The following is a 21,550-nucleotide window of genomic DNA, read 5'->3' as shown; positions in this document are numbered from 1 at the left end:
TCACCTGTCCAGCTCTTGGCTCTATCCCTCCCCCTCCTGTCTTCTCCTATCATTTTGGATCTCCCCCTCCCCCTCCAACTTTCAAATCCCTTACTCACTCTTCCTTCAGTTAGTCCTGACGAAGGGTCTCGGCCTGAAACGTCGACTGCACCTCTTCCTAGAGATGCTGCCTGGCCTGCTGCGTTCACCAGCAACTTTGATGTGTGTTGCTTGAATTTCCAGCATCTGCAGAATTCCTGTTGTTTACTATGTTTAAACTACTTTCTCATCAGGAAGCATCTCCCCATTTGTAGGGAGGAGATTTCCGTACACAAACAGTGGGTATTGGCAGCTAAACTCACTGTAGAGGATAAACAGGGAAATAATCCAGCCTTTGAAGAATAGATGACTAGATGACCCTTTAGTGAGGGTACCCATCACTTTCCATTTCAGATAGGGCTTAAGATCTTCGTTTTTGTTCAAAACATTGTGGACAGCAAATCCAATACCATCACAGTTTGTCAGCCAATTAATACTCACCATTTAACTGAGCATGTATAAAATAGTTACCTAGACAAGGTATTAATTAATAATGGCATACCTACACAGCATACAATATAACCCAGTTCTTCCAAATGTGTTTTGAGTATGGTCTGAGCTTTTGGGAGAGTATGGGAGAATTGTAGGGAATAGAGGGTGACAGAGGATGGGGATAGGTGAGTGGAAATAATAAGCTGCACTCTGATCAAATGCATTTTGTTTTTCCCTGACAAATTTTAGTCTTGAGAGACATTTGAAGTAAGCCAATATACCTTGCATGGAGTAATTTCTTCAACATGAGGAAGAATAATTCAATGAATTGTGTTATGAATTAATGAAGGTTTATAAACATAGAAAAAATAGTACCGTTCATAAATATACTTTAAACTGCACCTTCAGTTAACCAATATGGGCAACATTTAAATGCTCCTGTTAAATTATGCAGATGATTAGTCATGTTGAGCTTTCTCATGATATAATAGTTCATTCATCACAATGTAATATTATGCAAATTAATGCTCAGCTGGCTATATGATTATATATATAGTACCTATAAAAAGTATTCACAACACTTAGAAGTGATCATGTTTTATTTTTTTATAAGATTTAAATCACAGCAGATTTAATTTGCCTTTTTTGACACTGATCAACAGAAAAAGATTCTTTCATGTCAAAGTAAAAACAGATCTCTACAAAGTGATCCAAATTAATTACAAATATAAAACACAAAATAATTAATTGCTTAAGTATTCACCCCTTCAAGTCAGTATTTTGTAGATGCAACATTGGCAGCAATTACAGCCTTGAGTCTGTGTAGGCAGGTCTCTATCAGCTTTGCACATCTGGACACTGCAATTTTTCCCCATTCTTCTTTTCAAAACTGCTCATGCTCCATCAGACTACATGGGAATTGTGAGTGAACAGCCCTTTTCAAGTCCAGCCACAGATTCTCAATTAAATTGAGGTCTGGACTCTGACTTGGCCACTCCAGGACATTAACTTTATTGTTTTAAGCCATTCCTGTGTAGCTTTGGCTTTATGCTTGGGGTCATTGTCTTGCTGGAAAATAGTTCTTCTCCCAAGACACAGTTCTCTTGCAGACTGCATCAGGTTTAACTCCAAGATTTCTCTGTATTTTGTTGTATTCATTTTAGCCTCTACCTTCACAAGCCTTCCAGGGCCTGCTGTAGTGAAGCACCCCACAGCATGATGCAGCTGCTACCATGCTTCTTGGTAGGGATGGTGTGTTTTTGATGATGTGGAGAGTCTGACATGTGTCAAACATAGCGTTTAGTCTGATGGCCAAAAAACTCAATTTTGTTTTCATCAGACCATAAAACCTTCTTGTAGCTGACTTTAGAGTCTCCCACATCTTCTGCCAAACTCCAGCCAAGATTTCATGTAAGATTTTTCCAACAATTCTTTGCCACTCCCTCATAAAGCTGCAACTGGTGAGGCACCCGTGCAAATGTTGTTGTACGCACATTTTCTCCCATCTCAGCTACTGAAGCTTGTTGCTCCTCCAGAGTTGTCATAGGTCTCTTGGTGGCCTCCCTCAGTAGTCCCCTTCTTCCATGGTCACTCCGATTTGAGGACAGTCTGCTCTAGGTAGATTGACAGCTGTGCCATATTCTTTCCATTTCTTGATGATTGACTTAACTGTATGCCAAGGGATATTCGGTAACTTGGAAATTTTCTTGTATCCATCTCCTGACTTGTGCTTTTCAAAAACCATTTTGCAGAGTTGCTAGGAGAGTTCTTTTGTCTTTGTGGTGTAGTTTCTGCCAGAGTACTGACTTATTAGCTGTTAGACCTTCCAGATAAAGGTTTTTTTTTCTACCATCAATTGAAACACCTTGACTTCATAAAGGTCTCCAAAACAGATCTCCATTTAATAATTATGTGACTCCTAAAATCAATTAGCTGCACCAGTGATGATTTGGTGTGTCATTTTAGGGGGGGGGGAGCAGGTAAATACTTAAGCAATCAGTTATTTTGTGCTTATATTTGTAATTAATTTAGATCACTTTGTAGAGATCTGTTTTCATTTTGACATGAAGGAGGCTTTTTCAGATGATCAGCGTCCAAAAAGCCAAATTAAATCCACTGTGAATCAATGTTGTAAAACAATGAAACACAAAAACTTCCGAGGTGAATACTTTTTATAGGCACTTTAAATGGCATTTCCCCTTTATACTGAGAATATAGTCTGGTACATCCTCACCGAAGGCAATCACCTTCTATCTCTCCTCCTTCCCCTCCACCCACCTTTTTATTCTGGCATCTTCCCCCTTCTTTTCCAGTCCTGAAAAAGTGTCCTGGCCCAAAGTATCAACTGTTCATTCATTTCCATAGATGCTGCCTGACCTGCTGGGTTCCTCCGGCATTTTGCATGTATTGCTTTGGATTTCCAGCATCCGCTGAGTTTCTCATGTTTACAAGTTAGTCTGGCCAGGGAAGACTCCCTACCTGTCTGAATGATAACAAATTGACCGTTATGTCTCCCACAGATTCACTGTACTCTCTATAAACTATTGGTATGCATGCCGTGTACATTCATATACAAATAATTCATATGCAACTTATTTACATTCATAATGAATAACAGATGTCCCAGCATTGATCCCTGGGGCATCCCACTCGTCAAGCTCTCTAATGAGAGAATCGACCTTCCACCATCAACCTCCACTTCCGACAGTTTTTCATCGATTATTTTGTATTTCTTTGTGCTATCATGAATGCCTGCAAGAAAATGAGTCTCAGGGTAGTATCTGTAGACTTATATGTGGTTTGATAATAGATTTACTGAGAACTTTGAAGTCCTAGCGTCAAGCCAATTCTGAATCCACCTTGCTACCTTCTCCCTGAATCCCACGTGACCTTATTTTCCATGCCAAAAGCATCAGTATCCTGGAACACTGAGCCCAACTCACTCTGCTCATTTTGCAGGATCTCATCCCTGGTCCTTTGTAGCAACATGTACAATGACCTTGGGTTTTTCCTCCACCCTCCCTGAGAAATTTTTGCAGCTACTCAAAGGCACCCTTAACCCTGGCACTCAGGAGGCAACACATCGTCCTGATGTCTCTTCTGTGGCCACAGAATCTCCTGTCTACTCCCCCTCCACCCCCCCCACCTTTGAGTCTCCCATCACCTTACCTGATTGCACCCTTGCCCTCAGAGTCTCTGAGCCTGTTGCAGTGCCAAAGACCTGACTACTGCTGCTAAATCTTGAAAGAACATCCCCCTCAACAATAAGGGGAACCCCACAATGAGTGCCTATTCCCTTACTTGCCCTGGTGGTCACTCCTCTATCAGACGTATGTACCTTGGGTGGGACCTCCTCAGTAAAAATCTCATCTCTAAGCTCTCTGCTTCCCAGATGTTTGAGTAGCTGCAGATCCAGCTCTAGTTTCTTGACCCAGTCCGTCAAGAGCTACATTTGGGTGCTCTTCCCAGAGGGCTTCTCTGACTTTGCATAACCTGCAGGGGCATCCCACTCTCCTAGCTATCATCTTGCCCATACGGAATCACAGACAAAAGGATAACAACAAAATAAACCCCACCCGCGCTTACCTATGACTTCTCACTGAAAATTCTTGAAAGAGCTGCTCTCACTCCCCATACCTGGGCCATTTCCTCTGCGATTCACACCAATGCCACCTTGTGCCAAAGCCTCAGCTCCCCACTGTTGCATGTACTGGCACACTCCAACAATGACCACTCCAAAATGGCTGCCATGCTGGACTCCAACTACTTTCATGGGCTGCGCTTTAATTAACTATCAATTAATAAATCCTCAAAATTCAAGATTAAAGTTTATCTGCCACCTGTACCTTGAAACATACAGTGAAATGTGTCATTTGTGTTAACAACCAACACATCCAAGGGTGTGCTGGTGGGAGCCCGTAAGTGTCATCACACATTCTGGCACCAACACAGCATGCCCACAATGCTCCACAGGACACAAGAAGCAACAGAACAGCAACAGCAAAACAAGCCTCATTCCACCCTCTCTCCCAGGCACATACGCAGTCTTCCATTTATTTATTGAGATACGGTCCAGAATAGGGCCTTTGAGTTGTGCCACCTAGCAATCCCCAATATAACCCTAGCCTAATTGCAGGACAAAATTTGCAATGACTTTTTGGACTGTGGGAGGAAACCAGAGTACCCAGGGAAAACCCACGCAGTCACATGGAAAAAGTTCAAACTCACTACTCTAAAGCGTTGAGTTAACCACTATGCTACCATGCCACTCCACCAGGGCAGGATAGCCCAGAACAGACCTCCAGCAGAACTGGACCCTGGCCTGCAAACACCAGGTTTCAACCTCCCTAGTAGAATCACGGAGAATCACAGACTTGGAATCTGCAGAATCTGTTTTGTTTAGAATCGCGTTAAAGATTCAAAGTACATTTATTACCAAAGTATGAATAAACTATACAACCTTGAGATTTGTCTGCTTACAGGCAGCCACAAAGCAAAAAACACAAAAGAACCCAACCGAAAAAAGGAAAACCAAAGAAGGAGGAAAAAAACATAGATCATGCAGACAATAGAAGCAAGCAACAGCATTCTGAACCAAATTGAATTCATAGACCCAAACCCCGGAGCAGCCAGAGCAGGCCCAAAAGCCTCAGTCTCAGTTCATCATATAGCAGGGCAAATCACCACAAAGCTCACAGATATGAAGTGTGTAGCAGTGCGAGTGGTTTCAGAACATCAACATTGTGGAGAGAGGAGTGAACATCGCAGGAGAGCGTGATGCGAGTTCCACAAACTACCTCTGATAAACTTCATAAATTCCATTGAGTTAATCAGATAGGATATTCTCAACAAAATTAACATAGTTTGTCCTTAATTAATATCAGAATATTCCTTCGGAATTTTTTCCACAAGTTGCCTCACACTGAGTTCGGGTTGATTGGTTTTGAATGAATTTTATAGGCATCCGTTAGTCTCATGAGGCCATGGATTTGCACCTTGGAAAGTTTCCATGGCGCAGGCCTGGGTAAGGTTGTATGGAAGACCAGCAGTTGCCCATGCTGCAAGTCTCCCCTTTCCACGCCACCGATGTTGTCCAAGGGAAGGGCATTAGGACCCATACAGCTTGGCACCGGTGTCGTCGCAGAGCAATGTGTGGTTAAGTGCCTTGCTCAAGGACACACATGCTGCCTCAGCCAAGGCTCGAACTAGCAACCTTCAAATCACCAGACGAGCGCCTTAACCACTTGGCCATGCACCAACACATGAATGAATTAGCTTATCACTATCAAATTTGTAGGCAGTGGTTTCATGTAACAGTCCTTCAGATCTCTACCCTATCACCAGAAGGGTTTGGAAAATAACAGGCAGAGCCTTTCCTGTTCCTTCTGGAGCTGCTCCTTAGTATGTGGAATACTTTTCATCTGGGACTGAAAGCTTGTTTGCTAACAACTGCAGTGGAGCTAGAAAGTTTGTGAACCCTTTAGAATTTTCTCTGTCTGCAAAATATGACCTAAAAGTGATCAGATCTTCATGCAAGTCCTAAAACTAGATAAAGAGAACACAATTAAATAAATAACATAAAGACATAATACTTGTTTATTTATTTATTAAGAAAAATAGTCCAATATTACATGTATTTGTTGGAAGAAGTATGTGAACCTTTGCTTTCTGTAACTGGTGTGACCCCTTCATACAGCCATAACTTCAACCAAACATTTCTGATAACAGTTGATCAGTCCCGTACATCAGCTTGAAGAAGTTTTAGGCTATTATTCCTTACAAAACTGCTTCAACTCTGGGTTTCCTTGCATGAACTGCTTGCTTCAGGTCCTTCCACAACTTTTCTAGATTACATAGATAGATACTTTATTAAACCCAAAGGAAATTACAGTGTCACAGTAGCATTACAAGTGCACAGATATAGAAATATCAGAAGGGAAGTAAGTATGAATAAAAAATATAAATAATAAAAAATAAGTCACCTTAAGCAGTTGAACAGGAGTGAATCATCATTTCCCCAGCTATAGGTTGACTCATTATAGAGCCTAATGGCCCAGGGTAAGAAACACCTCTCACAACATGTGGAAAACAAGACTAATCTAAATCTTATACTATTTCACTCAAGGAATGTGCAGAGTACAATTCATAAAACCTGTAGAACGTCACATTTAAACCAGTTATACTCCTCGCTCTGGAATAACCCTGAGATATGCATTGGGAAAAGAATAGTGTACTGGAAAGAATGGAAGATTAAAGTTGTAAATACGGTAGGTGATCTCGATGAGAATGGGATTTTTATGTCATATGTGGATTTGCAGAGGAAATATAACTTTGCAGATAAAGGGAATTTCTGGAAGTATTTACACGTAGGACATTGCATTAGTAGCATATTCAAGAACGGTGACCCACAAAGTAACCCTTTAACTGAATACTTTACATCACCACAGGAAGTTCATAAAGCATCAGTGTTTTATAAAATGCTCAAGCACTCTGTGGGTGAATCGTGTACCAATCTCAAAGCAGTATGGCAGGAGGATCTTGGAAGCAATATTGAAGATAATGAGTGGTCAAATATTTTATCAAATGTGGGTAGACATATTAGGGAAGTGAGAGGGAAATTTATTCAGTATAAGATAGTACACAGATATTATTGGACACCAATTAGACTATACAAAATGGGGATTGTTGATAATAATTTATGCTGGAAATGTATAAGTGAGGTGGGCACATATTTTCACATGATTTGGGAGTGTTCCAAGGTTCATCCATTCTGGTGCAAAGTTCTTGATCTATTGGGGAATTGGTCCGGTTCCACTCTGCCCTTGTGCCCATGGCTTTGTCTCCTGGGTGATAGGACAATGATACCTAACGTAAACAATGACAAATTTACTATTTGAAAGGTGGGTCTCATCACAGTTGCAAGAATTATATTGCAAAACTGGAAAAAACTCAGATGTCCCACTGTGAAGGAATGGACTGAGGAAATGATTAAGCTTTCATCATATGAACACATGTTGGGAAGAGTTAACAGTGAGGGAAAAGTGCAAGACGCATGGGATCAATTTTGTTTGTATGTTAATTTAAACTTAAATTAGTCCTTCTTTCTGCCTCTAAGTTTTATTTGTTTTCCTGTCATGGGATGGCTGTGTAAATATGCTGTATTATATCTGGTCTGTGATATGCTGTGCTGTTTTGTAAAATAAGAATAAATAATAATAATGATTTGAATTAAAAAAAAAGAAACACCTCATATAGCGCTCTTTGGTGCAACGCACTTGTCTTAGTCTATTGCCAAAAGTGCTTCTCTATTCGGCCAAGGTGGCATGAGGAGGGTAAGAGACATTGACCAGAATTGCCAGGATTTTCTGTAGGGTCCTTTGTTCTACCACAGCCTCCAGTGTGACCAATTTGACTCCTATAACAGAGCCAGCCTTTCTAATCAGTTTATGAGGCCTATTTACATCACCTGCGTTGATGCCATTAGCCCGGCACACCACATAGAAGATTGTACTGGTGACAACAGACTGGTAGAACATGTCAAGGAGAGGCCTGCACACTCCAAAAGACCTCACTCTTCTCAGGAAGTAGAGGTGACTCTGGCCCTTCTTGTATACTGCCTCTGTGTTGGTGCACCACTCAAGTCTGTCATCCAGGTAGTTGTAGGTCCTCACCACATCCATGTCCTCACCATCAATAGTAACAGGGAGCAGTGCAGGCTTAGTCTTCCTAAAGTCCATCACCATCTCCTTTGTCTTAGTAATGTTAAGCTGCAGATGATTCAGTTTGCACCATTTGACAGAGTCCTCCACCAGGGCCTTGTATTCATCCTTTCTTTATACACCCAACTATTGTTGAGTTATCAAAGAATTTCTGCACATAACATGACTTATTGTTGTATCTAAAGTCCAGAGTATACAGGATAAGCAAAAAGGGAGCAAATACAGTCCCCTGTGGGGCCCCAGTGCTGCTTATAGCCATGTCTAACACACAGCTTTGAAGCTATGCAAACTGTGGTGAATTATCCAGGATATCAGGAAAGTGCCAACCTGCATTTAACTGATCCCCCAGCAATGAGGGCTATATGATATTGAAGGCACTTGAGAAATTCAAAACATGATCCTCACAGTGCTGCCCCACTTATTCATGTGGGAGTAGGCTCTGTTCACCAGGTAGATGACAGCATCATCAACTCGAGTGTGCTCCTGGTAGACAAACATCAGGGAATTGAGGGCTGATTTGCCCAGAGGTCAGAGATGAGCCAGGACCAGTCTCTCTTGGGTCCTTATGATGTGTGAGGTCTGCATCACTGGACGGTAGTGATTCAGGACTTTCATTTGGCCCTTCGTAGGTACAGAGACCACACATGATGTTTTCCACACTGTAGGATTAAAGTCAGGACTTTGATATGGCCATTCTAAAACATAAAACTTCCTCTGCTAAACCATTCTTTGGTAGACTGACTTGTATGTCATTGTCTTCCTGCGTGACTCACTTTCTCTTGAGTTTCAGTTCACAGATGGATACCCTGACATTTTCCAGTAGAATTTGCTGGTACAATTCAGAATTCATAGTTCCGTCAATGGTGGCAAGTCAGCTCGGTCCTGAGGCAGCAAAGCAGACCCAAACCATGACATTGCCACCACCATGTTTCACAGATGGGATGAGGTTCTTATCCTGGAATGCAGTGTTTGCTTCTTATTTAAGGCAAAAAGTTCTATTTTGGACTAGTGTCCACAGAATATCCTTCCAATAGTCTTCTGGCTTATCCATGTGGTCTTTGGTAAACTATAGATGGGTAGCAATGTTCTTCTTGGAGAGTTATGGTGTTCTCCTTGTTGTTCAGTGTTTGCCTAATGGCAGACTCATGAACACTGACATGAGTCAATGCAAGAGAGGCCTGTAGCTCTTTAGATGTTACTCCCTGTGGTTCTTTGTGACCTCCTGAAATATTACACGCCTTACTCTTGGAGTGATTTTTGTTGGTCGACCACTCCTGGGGAGAGTAACAACCGTGTTGAGTTTCCTCCACTTGTATGCTACCTGCTTGACTGTGGATTAGTGGGGCCCAAAATTCTTTAGAAATGGTTTTGTATCCTTTTCCAGTCTGGTGAACATCAACATTTTTTCTGAGGTCCTCAGAAATCTCCTTTGATCAAAGCATGGCACACTTCCAAAAACCAGTGTGGTGAAGATCAGAAGTCGATAGTGAAGACCCAGATTTATGTTCTTTAAATAGGGCAGGGCGTCCCACACTCACACCTGATTGTCATCCCATTGATTGAGACACCAGACTCTAATTGCCCCTTTAAATGACCTGATAATCCCAGAGGTTCACATACTTTTTCCAATGAATACTTGTAATATTGGATAATTTTCCTCAATAAATCAGTGAGCAAGTATAATGTTCTTATGTTATTTATTTCATTGGGATCTGTTTATCTGGTTTGAGGACGTGTGAAGATCTGATCACATTTTAGGTCATATTTATGCAGAAGCAGAGAAAATTCTGAAGGGTTCACAAACTTTCTTGCACCATTGTATACTAAATAAGCTTCTTAAAATATCCATTCTCATTATTTTCATCTACAAGACCATAAGATATAGGAGCAGAAGTAGGCCATTCGGCCCATTGAATCTGCTCTGCCATGGACTGATCAAATTCTTCCAGTCATCCCTACTCCCCTGCCTTCTCCCCATACCCTTTGATGCCATGGCTAATCAAGAACCTATCTATCTCTGCCTTAAATGTACCCAATGACTTGGCCTCCACAGTCAATCGTGGAAAAAAATTCCACAGATTTACCACCCTCTGACTAATGTAATTTCTCCACATCTCTGTTCTAAATGGACATCCTTCAATCCTGAAATCATGTCCTCTTGTCCTTGAATCTCCTACCATGGGAAATAACTTTGCCATATCTAATCTGTTCAGGCCTTTTAACATTCAGAATATTTCTATGAGATCCCCCCTCACTCTCCTGAACTCCAGTGAATACAGCCCAAGAGTAGCCAGACATACCTCATACGGTAACCCTCTCATTTCTGGAATCATTCTCGTGAATCTTCTCTGAATCCTCTCCAATGTCAGTATATCCTTTCTAAAATAAGGAGCCCAAAATTGCATAAAATATTCCAAGTGTGGTCTCACGAGTGCCTTATAGAGTCACAATATTACATCCCTGCTCTTATATTCTATACCTCTAGAAAAGAATGCCAACATTGCATTCACCTTCTTCACCACCAACTCAACCTGGAGGTTAATCTTTAAGGTATCCTGCACAAGGACTCCCAAGTCCCTTTGCATCTCTGCATTTTGAATTCTCTCCCCATCTAAATAATGGTCTGCCGGTTTATTTCTTCCACCAAAGTGCATGACCATACACTTTCCAGCATTGTATTTCATTTGCCACTTCTGTGCCCATTCCCCTAAACTATCTAAGTCTCTCTGCAGGCAAACACTACCTGCTCCTCCACCTATCTTTGTATCATCGGCAAATTTAGCCACAAATCCATTAATCCCATAGTCCAAATCATTGACATGCATTTTAAAAAGCAGCAGTCCCAACACTGATCCCTGTGGAACTCCACTACTAACCGGCTGCCAGACGGGGTAGGATCCCTTTACTCCCACTCTCTATTTTCTGCCGATCAGCCAATGCTCCACCCATGCCAGTAACTCCCCTGTAATTCCATGGGCTTTTATCTTGCTACGCAGTTTCATGTGCAGCACGTTGTCAAAGGCTTCCTGAAAATCCAAGTACACCATGTCTACTGCATCTCCTTTGTCCACCCTGCTTGTAACTTCCTCAAAAAATTGCAGTAGGTTAGCCAGGCAGGATTTTCCTTTCAGGAAACCATGCTGGCTTTGGCCTATGTTGTCATGTGCCTCCAGGTACTCCATAATCTCATCCCTAACAATAGATTCCAACAACTTCCGAACCACTGATGTCAGGCTAACAGGTCTATAGTTCCCTTTCTGCTGCTTCCCACCTTTTTTAAATAGGGGAGTAACATTTGCAATTTTCCATTCATCCAGTACAATGTCAGAATTTATCGATTCTTGAAAGATCATCGTTAATGCCTAAACAATCACTCCAGCTACTTCCTGCAGAACCCAAGGGTGCATTCTATCAGGTCCAGGTTTTTTCCACCCTCAGACCACTAAGCTTCCTGAGCACCTTCTCAGTCGTAATTATCACTCCACCCACTTCACTTCCCTAACACTCTTGAACGCCCAGTATACTGCAGATGTCTTCCACTGTGAAGACTGAAGCAAAATATGCCTTCAGTTCCTCTGCCATCTCTCATTACAATATCTCCAGCATAATTTTCTATTGGTCCTATATCTACCCTCAACTCTCTTTTAACCTTTATATACTTAAAAAAGCTGTTAGTACCTTCTTTGATATTAGTCACCAGCTTCCTTTCGTAATTCATCTTTTCCTTCCTAATGACCTTCTTAGTTTCCTTCTGAAAGTTTTTAAAAGCTTCCCAATCCTATACCTTCCCACTGGCTTTGGCTTCCTTGTGTGCCCTCTCTTTTGCTTTTACTTTGGCTCTGACTTCACTTGTCAGCCACGGTAGTGTCCTTCTTCCATTCGAAAATTTCTCCTTATTTGAAATATATCTGTCTTGCACTTCCTTCATTTTTTGCAGAAACTCCAGCCATTGCTGTTCTGCTGTCCTTCCTGCTAGTCAACCTTGGCCAATTCCCCTCTCATGCCATTGTAATTTCCTTTATTCCACTGAAATATCGACACATTGGAATTTAGTTACTCCTTCTCAAATTTCAAAGTGAACTCGATCAAATTGTGATCACTTTCCCCAAAGGTTCCTTAACCTTAAGCTCTCTTATCACCTCTGGATCATTGCACAACACCCAATCCAGCACAGCCGATCCCCTAGTGGGCTCAACAACAAGATGTTCTAAAAAGCCATCCCCTAAACATTCTACAGATTCTCTCTCTTTAGGTCCAGTACTGGCCTGGTTTTCCAAATCCACTTTTATGTTAAAATCCCCAATGATTATCATGACATTGCCCTTCTGACAAGCCTTCTCTATCCCTGTTGTAATTTGTAATCCACATTCCAGCTGCTGCTGGGAGACCTGTGTATAACTGCTATTAGGGTCCTTTTACTCTTGTCATTTCTTAACTCAACCCATAGAGACTCTACACTTTCTGATCCTGTGTCATCCCTTTCTAATGATTTAATATTATTTTTTATATACAGGGCCACACCACCCGCCTCTGCCTACTAACCTATCTTTCTGATATATCGTATATCCTTGGATGTTCAGCTCCCAATGGCAGCCATCCTTTAGCTAAGTTTCAGAGGCGGCCACAAAGTCATTCTTGCCAATCTGTAGCTGAATTTCAAGATCATCCAGTTTATTTCTTATGCTGCACACATTCAAATATTACACTTTTAGTCCAGGCAACACACATCAAAGTTGCTGGTGAATGCAGCAGGCTAGGCAGCATCTCTAGGAAGAGGTACAGTCGACGTTTCGGGCCGAGACCCTTCGTCAGGACTAACTGAAGGAAGAGCTAGTAAGAGATTTTTAGTCCAATATTTGTTGCTTTCTGTTTTAACTGCACCATGCCTCTATTGCCCTGAATCTCATCCCACTGCTGTGATTATGCCTCATCTCCTGCCTGACCTTTCTATCATCTCTGTTGCACTTTATCTTTGATTTATTTCTGTTTTCCTCCTTCCTCAGCCCTATCACTCCGGTTCCCACTCCCCTGCCAAATTAGTTTCAACCCTCCCTAATAACTCTATTAAACCTGCCTGCTAGGATATTGGATCTCTTTGGGTTCATGTGTAACTCATCCTTTTTGTATGGGTCGTACCTCCCCCAGAAGAGGCCCCAATGATCCAGGAACCTGAAGCCCAGCCCCCTACACCAGTCTCTCAGCCACACATTAATATGTCTGATCATGCTATTCTTGCACTCGTTAGCACATGGCACAGGCAGCTTTCCTGAGATTCCTACCCTGGAGGTCCTGCTTTTCAGCTTCCTACCCAACTCGCTGAATTCTCTCTTCAGGACCTCCTCTCTTTTTCTACCTATGTCATTGGTACCAACGTGAACCATGACTTCTGGCTGTTCACCCTCTCTCTTCAGAATACTCTGCACCTGATCCGAGACATTCCGTACCCTGGCACCTGGGAGGCAACACACCATGCGGGTATCTCTATCAGGCTGACAGAACCTCCTGTATGTTCTCCTCACTGTGGAATCCCTATGACTACTGAATTCCTTATCTTCTTCTCTCCCTTCTGCATGACGGAACCAGGCTCAGTGCCAGAGACCTGATCACCGTGATCGGCTTCTGTCAGGTCAACCCCCTCAACATCATCCAAAACAAGATAACGATTACTGAGGGGGAAGGCCACAGGGGTGTTCTCCACTGTCTGAGCTCCTCCCATCCTTTCCCTGTCATCCACTTATCTAACTCCTGCAGTCTAGGGGTGACTCTACTCGTTTTAGCTCCTATCTATCTCCTGCTCACTTCCCCTAATAATCTGTAGGTCATCAAGCCACAGCTCCAGTTCCCTAACATGGTCTCTCAGGAGCTGCATCTCAATGCACCTGGCGCAGATGTGGCCATCTGGGAGACTGGAAGATTCTCAGATTTTCACTTTTTGCTTATTTGCTTCTTTATTGCAATACACACACTCTAGTTTCCAAACTGCCTCAAAGTTGAAAGGAATAGCTTAATGCTTTCAACCTTTTCTAAGGCTTTGAATCTACAGCATTTCTGAACATCACACCTTAGGGAAGATGGGGAGACTACAAGGAGGATGTGGGAGAGACTCACTGAAATAGTTCTAAATTTTAAGGGTTATGGCCACATTGATGGAATGGAGAACTGTTTACCTTACAGCAGAGAATTTTATTAAGTTTGATTGTGGTGCTCAAAATCATGAAAGAATTTGATGAAGTAAATTCAAAAATAACTCCAATAGCTGAAAAGTTAATTATAAGAATATATAATTTGAAGATGATAAATGAAGAATCTTGAATGTATTGTGAAAATTATTTTTTGTAACAGGTGGTTAGGATTTGGAATACACTTCTTGATAGATTGATGAATATCTGTATATTTAACAGTGGCTTTGCAGTCTTTAAAGCATTTGATAAATACTTAATGCAGAAAAGTGTCAGGGATTTGGGGAAGCCAAATCATTGAAAGAGTGGCACAGGTCCATAGGTTGAATACTCTCCTTATGGGATGTACTCTGTCTTAAACTATCTCTTCCTTCTGTGATTCTATACTGATTACAAAGCACAGGCAAAATCTTTAGAATTTGTTAAAAAGATTTAAATAGATATTAAAAAATTTGAAAAATTAATTTAAAAGAGTGATTGCAAATATTACATAAAACTAATATGAAGTCAGAATCCATCTAACTTTACGTTCTCTCCCACGGTGCCTTTGACTTGCATGGCCCCCAACCCTCATTCAAAGGAATGAGCATCTGGATCTCACATCAGCCAGCCATATAAATCCAATATTGACCTCTAGCTCAGTCACTCTGGATTTTGCATTTGACCACACATAGACAGATGTTCATGATAGGCTAAACTGTGGACTTCATGTAACCAGCAAGCTGCATCAAACCATTTTTGCAATAGGTTTTTTAGTGGTTTGAAATGTGTGTTAGAGTTTACTAAAACCATGTCTCAGTTAGAATTCCTTAGTTCCTTTGCAGGGCTTGCTATTTTCCTCAGGTTCTTACCACTTAGAGTGTGAAAGGAATATTATTTTAATAGTTAGGTAACAAATGTCCAGTGGTCAAAGTATCTGTAAGTAAATACTGTAAATGTCAAACTTTCTGTGTATAATGCCTTCACTTTCTGCCAACAATTTTTGCTTTGAGGTGACGTTGTTGGAGAATTGAAAGCAAAATTCTGGATTTAATATCCTCTCAAAGTGATTCAAATCAGTTTCAAACAACTGGAAAATACCCCCACCCCCAACACCCCAGGTGCTTAAATGACTGACAAATGTCTAAATGCACAGCTGTAATACTAAACATTAAACTTAGTGAATTGCCACGAACATTTCATAGAATAAATTCTGGCCCCCTGTGGCTGCCAATTTCATTATTGAATGATTTCATAGATGAAATTTCCATGATTTTCTGGTTGAACAGCATCATGCACTTGGAAAACAAAATACATGCAATGAATGAACACAAAGGGCTATGCTTTCTACTTGCTTAGTGATACAACTTTCTTATGATAGAATATCACCATTAGTTCCAAAGCAATCCTAAACTTCGATATGCCAGCAGATTTAGCAACCAACTAAATTTATATTCTTGGCTAATATTCCCAAGACCTTTATCAAGGAGTCCAGAAACAGCAAGGGAGAACAAAGAGCACTAACTATACTGCATTTTTTGTTTAGAATAAAATGCAATGTGACTTGGTTCAAAGAAGACATGCTCTCGTACCCTAGTTAGAGATTGGTAATGTGTTTAATACTATGACAGAAATCTCAGTGATTTCCTGCCATCCAGGATATGCTATATTGCTGTGAAGAGCTTGAAGAATGATGATGAAAGCTGACCATGGGCAAAAAAAAGAGCAACTTTTTTCCAAGGGTGTTATAATGCGCAAGATCTGAATGGCTGCACTAACTTTGCAGAAATTGTTAAGATTGTAGACATTTGAACAATCTGTGCACAATAATTCTGTACAAAATCTGTTAAGGGTGTAGCTACACTGAAAGATATATTAAAAGTTTTCTGTTTACTGCATCTCAATAGGCCCAGTGGATGTGTGAGCTACCAGTTCTTAGGTTATTCCAAGAGCCGTACCTCACACTCTGGGAGCCACTTCATGGAGAAGGCCTCAATACTGCCTTTGGTTGATTGAGGATTTAGTTACTTGGAGATCAAGAATGCAGACCTGGCTCAGAAATGAATGTGTATCAGGCAGAAGTGATTCCTGTGATCCACTATGCTTCTGATATCTGCATTACTCCAGCAGGAACTCAGGAAACCCTAAGGCACTATCATGGGACAAGATCACCCAGAGGACAGAGGAACAAATACAAGCACGTGCTTGAAACTTCCTCAAAGAAATGTAACATTTCCACTGTTACCTGGGAATATCTAGCCGGTGACCTTCCAAACTGGAGAAGGAACGCTGGGGATGCCATCAAAACCAAGGTGGACAGAAGATCTGCATAAGGAGAGGAAGTGACATCATTAAACAAACTAATGAATATAGCTAGCCACTACCTCCCCCATCTGTGGTTTTCTTATCCGTCCCAGAACCCATAAAAGCAAAGTGGAATTATGTCATCCTGGATTCTGAAATATTGCCTAAAAAGGTGAATGTTTACCTGTGTAGATGATTCAAGTAAATCAAAACCACAATATCTTACAAACATACTGTATTTTCATCAATTCTCTTTCAGTAAGATGCAGTTATAATTAATCAGCATCCTTGACAAAGCCATCTATGAAATGTTTGACTTCATGTTAACTCATTTACAGGTACTCATGAGAAAACGATTAATGTAAATATATGAAAATAAATCAATTCTAAACAGATAACTTGCTGTACTTGTCTGCAAACATAGTCATTTATAACTTTGCATGAACATTCATTCTCTCAAGTATTTTGTCATTGTCCCACAATTTATTCGCAGAGCTATATCTTGCTTCACTTCTACGTTTCCAAGACAGCTTTTTGTTTTTGTTGGCTAAGAATGGAATATCGCCTCATTTTTATTCTTTATTTATTTACCAGCATTTACATTTAGAAACGTAGAAACATAGAAAACCTGCAGCACAATATAGGCCCTTTGGCCCACAAAGTTGTGCCGAACATGTCCCTACCTTCGAAATTACCAGGCTTACCTATAGCCCTCTACTTTTCTAAGCTCCATGTACCAATCCAAAAGTCTCTTAAAAGAAAAACGCAAACGACAGGAATTCTGCAGATGCTGGAAATTCAAGCAACACACATCAAAGTTGCTGGTGAACGCAGCAGGCCAGGCAGCATCTGTGCATCAGGTGCAGTCGACGTTTCAGGCCGAGACCCTTCGTCAGGACTAACTGAAGGAAGAGTGAGTAAGGGATTTGAAAGTTGGAGGGGGTGGGGGAGATCCAAAATGATAGGAGAAGACAGGAGGGGGAGGGATAGAACCAAGAGCTGGACAGGTGATAGGCAAAAGGGGATACGAGAGGATCATGGACAGGTGGTCCGGGAAGAAAGACAAGGGGGGGGGGACCCAGAGGATGGGCAAGAGGTATATTCAGAGGGACAGAGGGAGAAAAAGAGAGTGAGAGAAAGAATGTGTGCATAAAAATGAGTAACAGATGGGGTATGAGGGGGAGGTGGGGTCTTAGCGGAAGTTAGAGAAGTCGATGTTCATGCCATCAGGTTGGAGGCTACCCAGACGGAATATAAGGTGTTGTTCCTCCAACCTGAGTGTGGCTTCATCTTTACAGTACAGGAGGCCGTGGATAGACATGTCAGAATGGGAATGGGATGTGGAATTAAAATGTGTGGCCACTGGGAGATCCTGCTTTCTCTGGTGGACAGAGCGTAGATGTTCAGCAAAGCGGTCTCCCAGTCTGCGTCGGGTCTCGCCAATATATAAAAGGCCACATCGGGAGCATCGGACGCAGTATATCACCCCAGTCAACTCACAGGTGAAGTGTTGCCTCATCTGGAAGGACTGTTTGGGGCCCTGAATGGTGGTAAGGGAGGAAGTGTAAGGGCATGTGTAGCACTTGTTCCGCTTACACAGATAAGTGCCAGGAGGGAGATCAGTGGGGAGGGATGGGGGAGACGAATGGACAAGGGAGTTGTGTAGGGAGTGATCCCTGCGGAATGCAGAGAGAGGCGAGGAGGGAAAGATGTGCTTAGTGATGGGATCCCGTTGGAGGTGGCGGAAGTTACAGAGAATAATATGTTGGACCCAGAAGCTGGTGGGGTGGTAGGTGAGGACCAGGGGAATCCTATTCCTAGTGGGGTGGCAGGAGGATGGAGTGAGAGCATATGTACATGAAATGGGGGAGATGCGTTTAAGAGCAGAGTTGATAGTGGAGGAAGGGAAGCCCTTTTCTTTAAAAAAAGAAGACATCTCCCTCGTCCTAGAATGAAAAGCCTCATCCTGAGAGCAGATGCGGCGGAGACGGAGGAATTGTGAGAAGGGGATGGCGTTTTTGCAAGAGACAGGGTGAGAAGAGGAATAGTCCAGATAGCTGTGAGAGTCAGTAGTCTTATAGTAGACATCAGTGGATAAGCTGTCTCCAGAGACAGAGACAGAAAGATCTAGAAAGGGGAGGGAGGTGTCGTTCTAAACTTCTTCGGTGTAGGCATCACCGGAAGAGGCTTCGCAGTAGTGAATTTAAACGCAAACAACAGGAATTCTGCAGACGCTAAGATCACAAGATCCTACATCTACGGACACCAGAGCCTGCCAGCCCCGACGCTAGCAGGCATGAACTTCAGATTGCGGCATCTGCCATTGATCTTGGCGGCTCCAACACCTCAGGGCATATTCAAAACCCGGACTCCAGCAACGACCATGGACACCTTCACAGCGATTGCGCAACCACCAACTGCGACGCCAGCCTTGAACTCCAGGCCGGGTCTTCAAGTGCTGCTAGCAACACACATCAAAGTTGCTGGTGAACGCAGCAGGCCAGGCAGCATCCGTAGGAAGAGGTGCAGTCGACGTTTCAGGCCGAGACCCTTCGTCAGGACTAACTGAAGTAGGGTCTCGGCCTGAAACGTCGACTGCACCTCTTCCTACGGATGCTGCCTGGCCTGCTGCGTTCACCAGCAACTTTGATGTGTGTTGTTTGAATTTCCAGCATCTGCAGAATTCCTGTTGTTTGCCTTCAAGTGCAGCTGTTGTGACTCCCATCTCCCCTTCCCCCACCACCACTCCGCAGCCCCGTCTTCCTCAGATCCCACCGTCAGGTCCTGGGCCCTCAGAGGCTCCATCTTCCTCTCACCCCAACCCTCCCCTCTCCACTGACACCCCCAGCCTCCCCCCTCCCCCCTCTAATCCCATCTCTCATCCGTGCCGGGTCTTTACCATCCCCTCCGACCTTCAACTGTCGGAGGCAGAACGCTCTGTTCTCAGTAAGGGCCTCACGTTTGTCCCCCTTCACCCACACCTCAGCGAGTTCCGTGTTCGCCACACACTTTGATGTGTGTTGCAGTCTCTTAAAGGACCCTATCATACCAGCCTCCAACACCATTGCCGGCAGCCCATTCCACGCACTCACCACTCTGAGTAAAAAACTTACCCCGGCATCTCCTCTGCACCTACTTCCCATCACCTTAAACCTGTGTCCTGTTGTGGCAACTATTTCAGCCCTGGGAAAAAGCCTCTGACTACCCACACGATCAATGCCTCTCATCATTTTATAGAGCCCTATCAGGTCACCTCTCATCCTTCATCGCTCCAAGGAGAAAAGGCCGAGTTCACTCAACCTATTCTCATAAGGCATGCTCTCCAATCCTAGCAACATCCTTGTAAATCTCCTCTGCACCCTTTCTATGGCTTCCACATCCTTCCTTTAGTGAGGCAAACAGAACTGAGCACAGTACTCCAAGTGGGTTTTGACCAGGGTCCTATATAGCTGCAACATTATCTCTCAGCTCCTAAATTCAATTCCACAGCTGATGAAGGCCTATACACCGTACGCCTTCTTAACCACAGTGTCAACCTGCGCAGCTGCTTTGAGTGTTCTGTGGACTCGGACCCCAAGATCCCTCTGATCCTCCACACTGCCAAGAGTCTTACCATTAATACTATGTTCTGCCATCATATTTGACCTACCAAAATGAACCACTTCACATTTATCTGGGTTGAATTCCATCTGCCACTTCTCAGCCCAGTTTTGCATCCTATCAATGTCCTGCTGTAACCTCTGACAACCCTCCACACTATCCACAACACCTTCAACCTCTGTGTCATCAGCAAACTTACTAACCCATCCCTCCACTTCCTCATCCAGGTCATTTATAAAAATCACAAAGCGTAAGGGTCCCAGAACAGATCCCTGAGTCACTCCACTGGTGACCGACCACCATACAGAATATAACCCGTCTACAACCACTCTTTGCCTTCTGTGGGCAAGACAGTTCTGGATCCACAAAGCAATGTCCCTTTGGATCCCATGCCTCCTTACTTTCTCAATAAGCCTTGCATGGGGTACCTTATCAACTGCCTTGCTGAAATCCATATACGCTACATCTACTGCTCTTCCTTCATCAATGCGTTTAGTCACATCCTCAAAAAATTCAATCAGGTTCATAAGGCATGACCTGCCCTTAAAAAAGCCATGCTGACTATTCCTAATCATATTATACCTCCCCAAATGTTCATAAATCCTGCCTCTCAGGATCTTCTCCATTTCTTTTCCTTCCCAAAGATTATCCAGCCAAACTGATTGGAAGCTGCAATCAATTTCACAAAACTGACTATCCTCCTGGCAGCTTCTAATCCTGAGCAATGATTTGGACTCAATCTCTACTCCTGATCACTTGGCTGCACTCTGCTCTCAAGGAAAATATTCCCCAATCAAGGGCTCCATCTCCTTCACAAGGCACTTGTTGTAGCGGCACGCTGGGAATCATTTCATTTCCTTCAGTGCCTTCAAATCCCAGTGTAGAGTCTTTCTTATTTCTTAGGTCAATATCACTCATTTGTCTTGACCAGTTGTTATGTGCTTTGAAAATCCAAATACAACATCACCATTGTCCAATCCATCTCCAACAGGATCCCACCACCAAGCACATCTTTCCCTTCCCCTCCTCCCCACTTTCTGCTTTCTGCAGAGATCACTCCCTGTGAGACTCCCTTATGCATTCTTCCCTCCCCACTGATTTCCCTCCTGGCACTTATCCTTGCTAGCTGAACAAGTGCAACACCTGCCCCTACACCTCCTCCCTCACTACCATCCAGGGCCCTAAACAGTTCTTCCAGCTGAGGCGAGACTTCACCTGTGAGTCTATTGGAGTCATATACTGTGTCTGGTTCTCCTGGTG

Source organism: Mobula birostris, chromosome 6 (assembly GCF_030028105.1).
Source record: "Mobula birostris isolate sMobBir1 chromosome 6, sMobBir1.hap1, whole genome shotgun sequence".
In the NCBI taxonomy this organism is placed as follows: Eukaryota; Metazoa; Chordata; class Chondrichthyes; order Myliobatiformes; family Myliobatidae; genus Mobula; species Mobula birostris.
The sequence above is the reverse complement of the archived record's forward strand: the minus strand, read 5'-3'. Positions refer to the sequence as shown.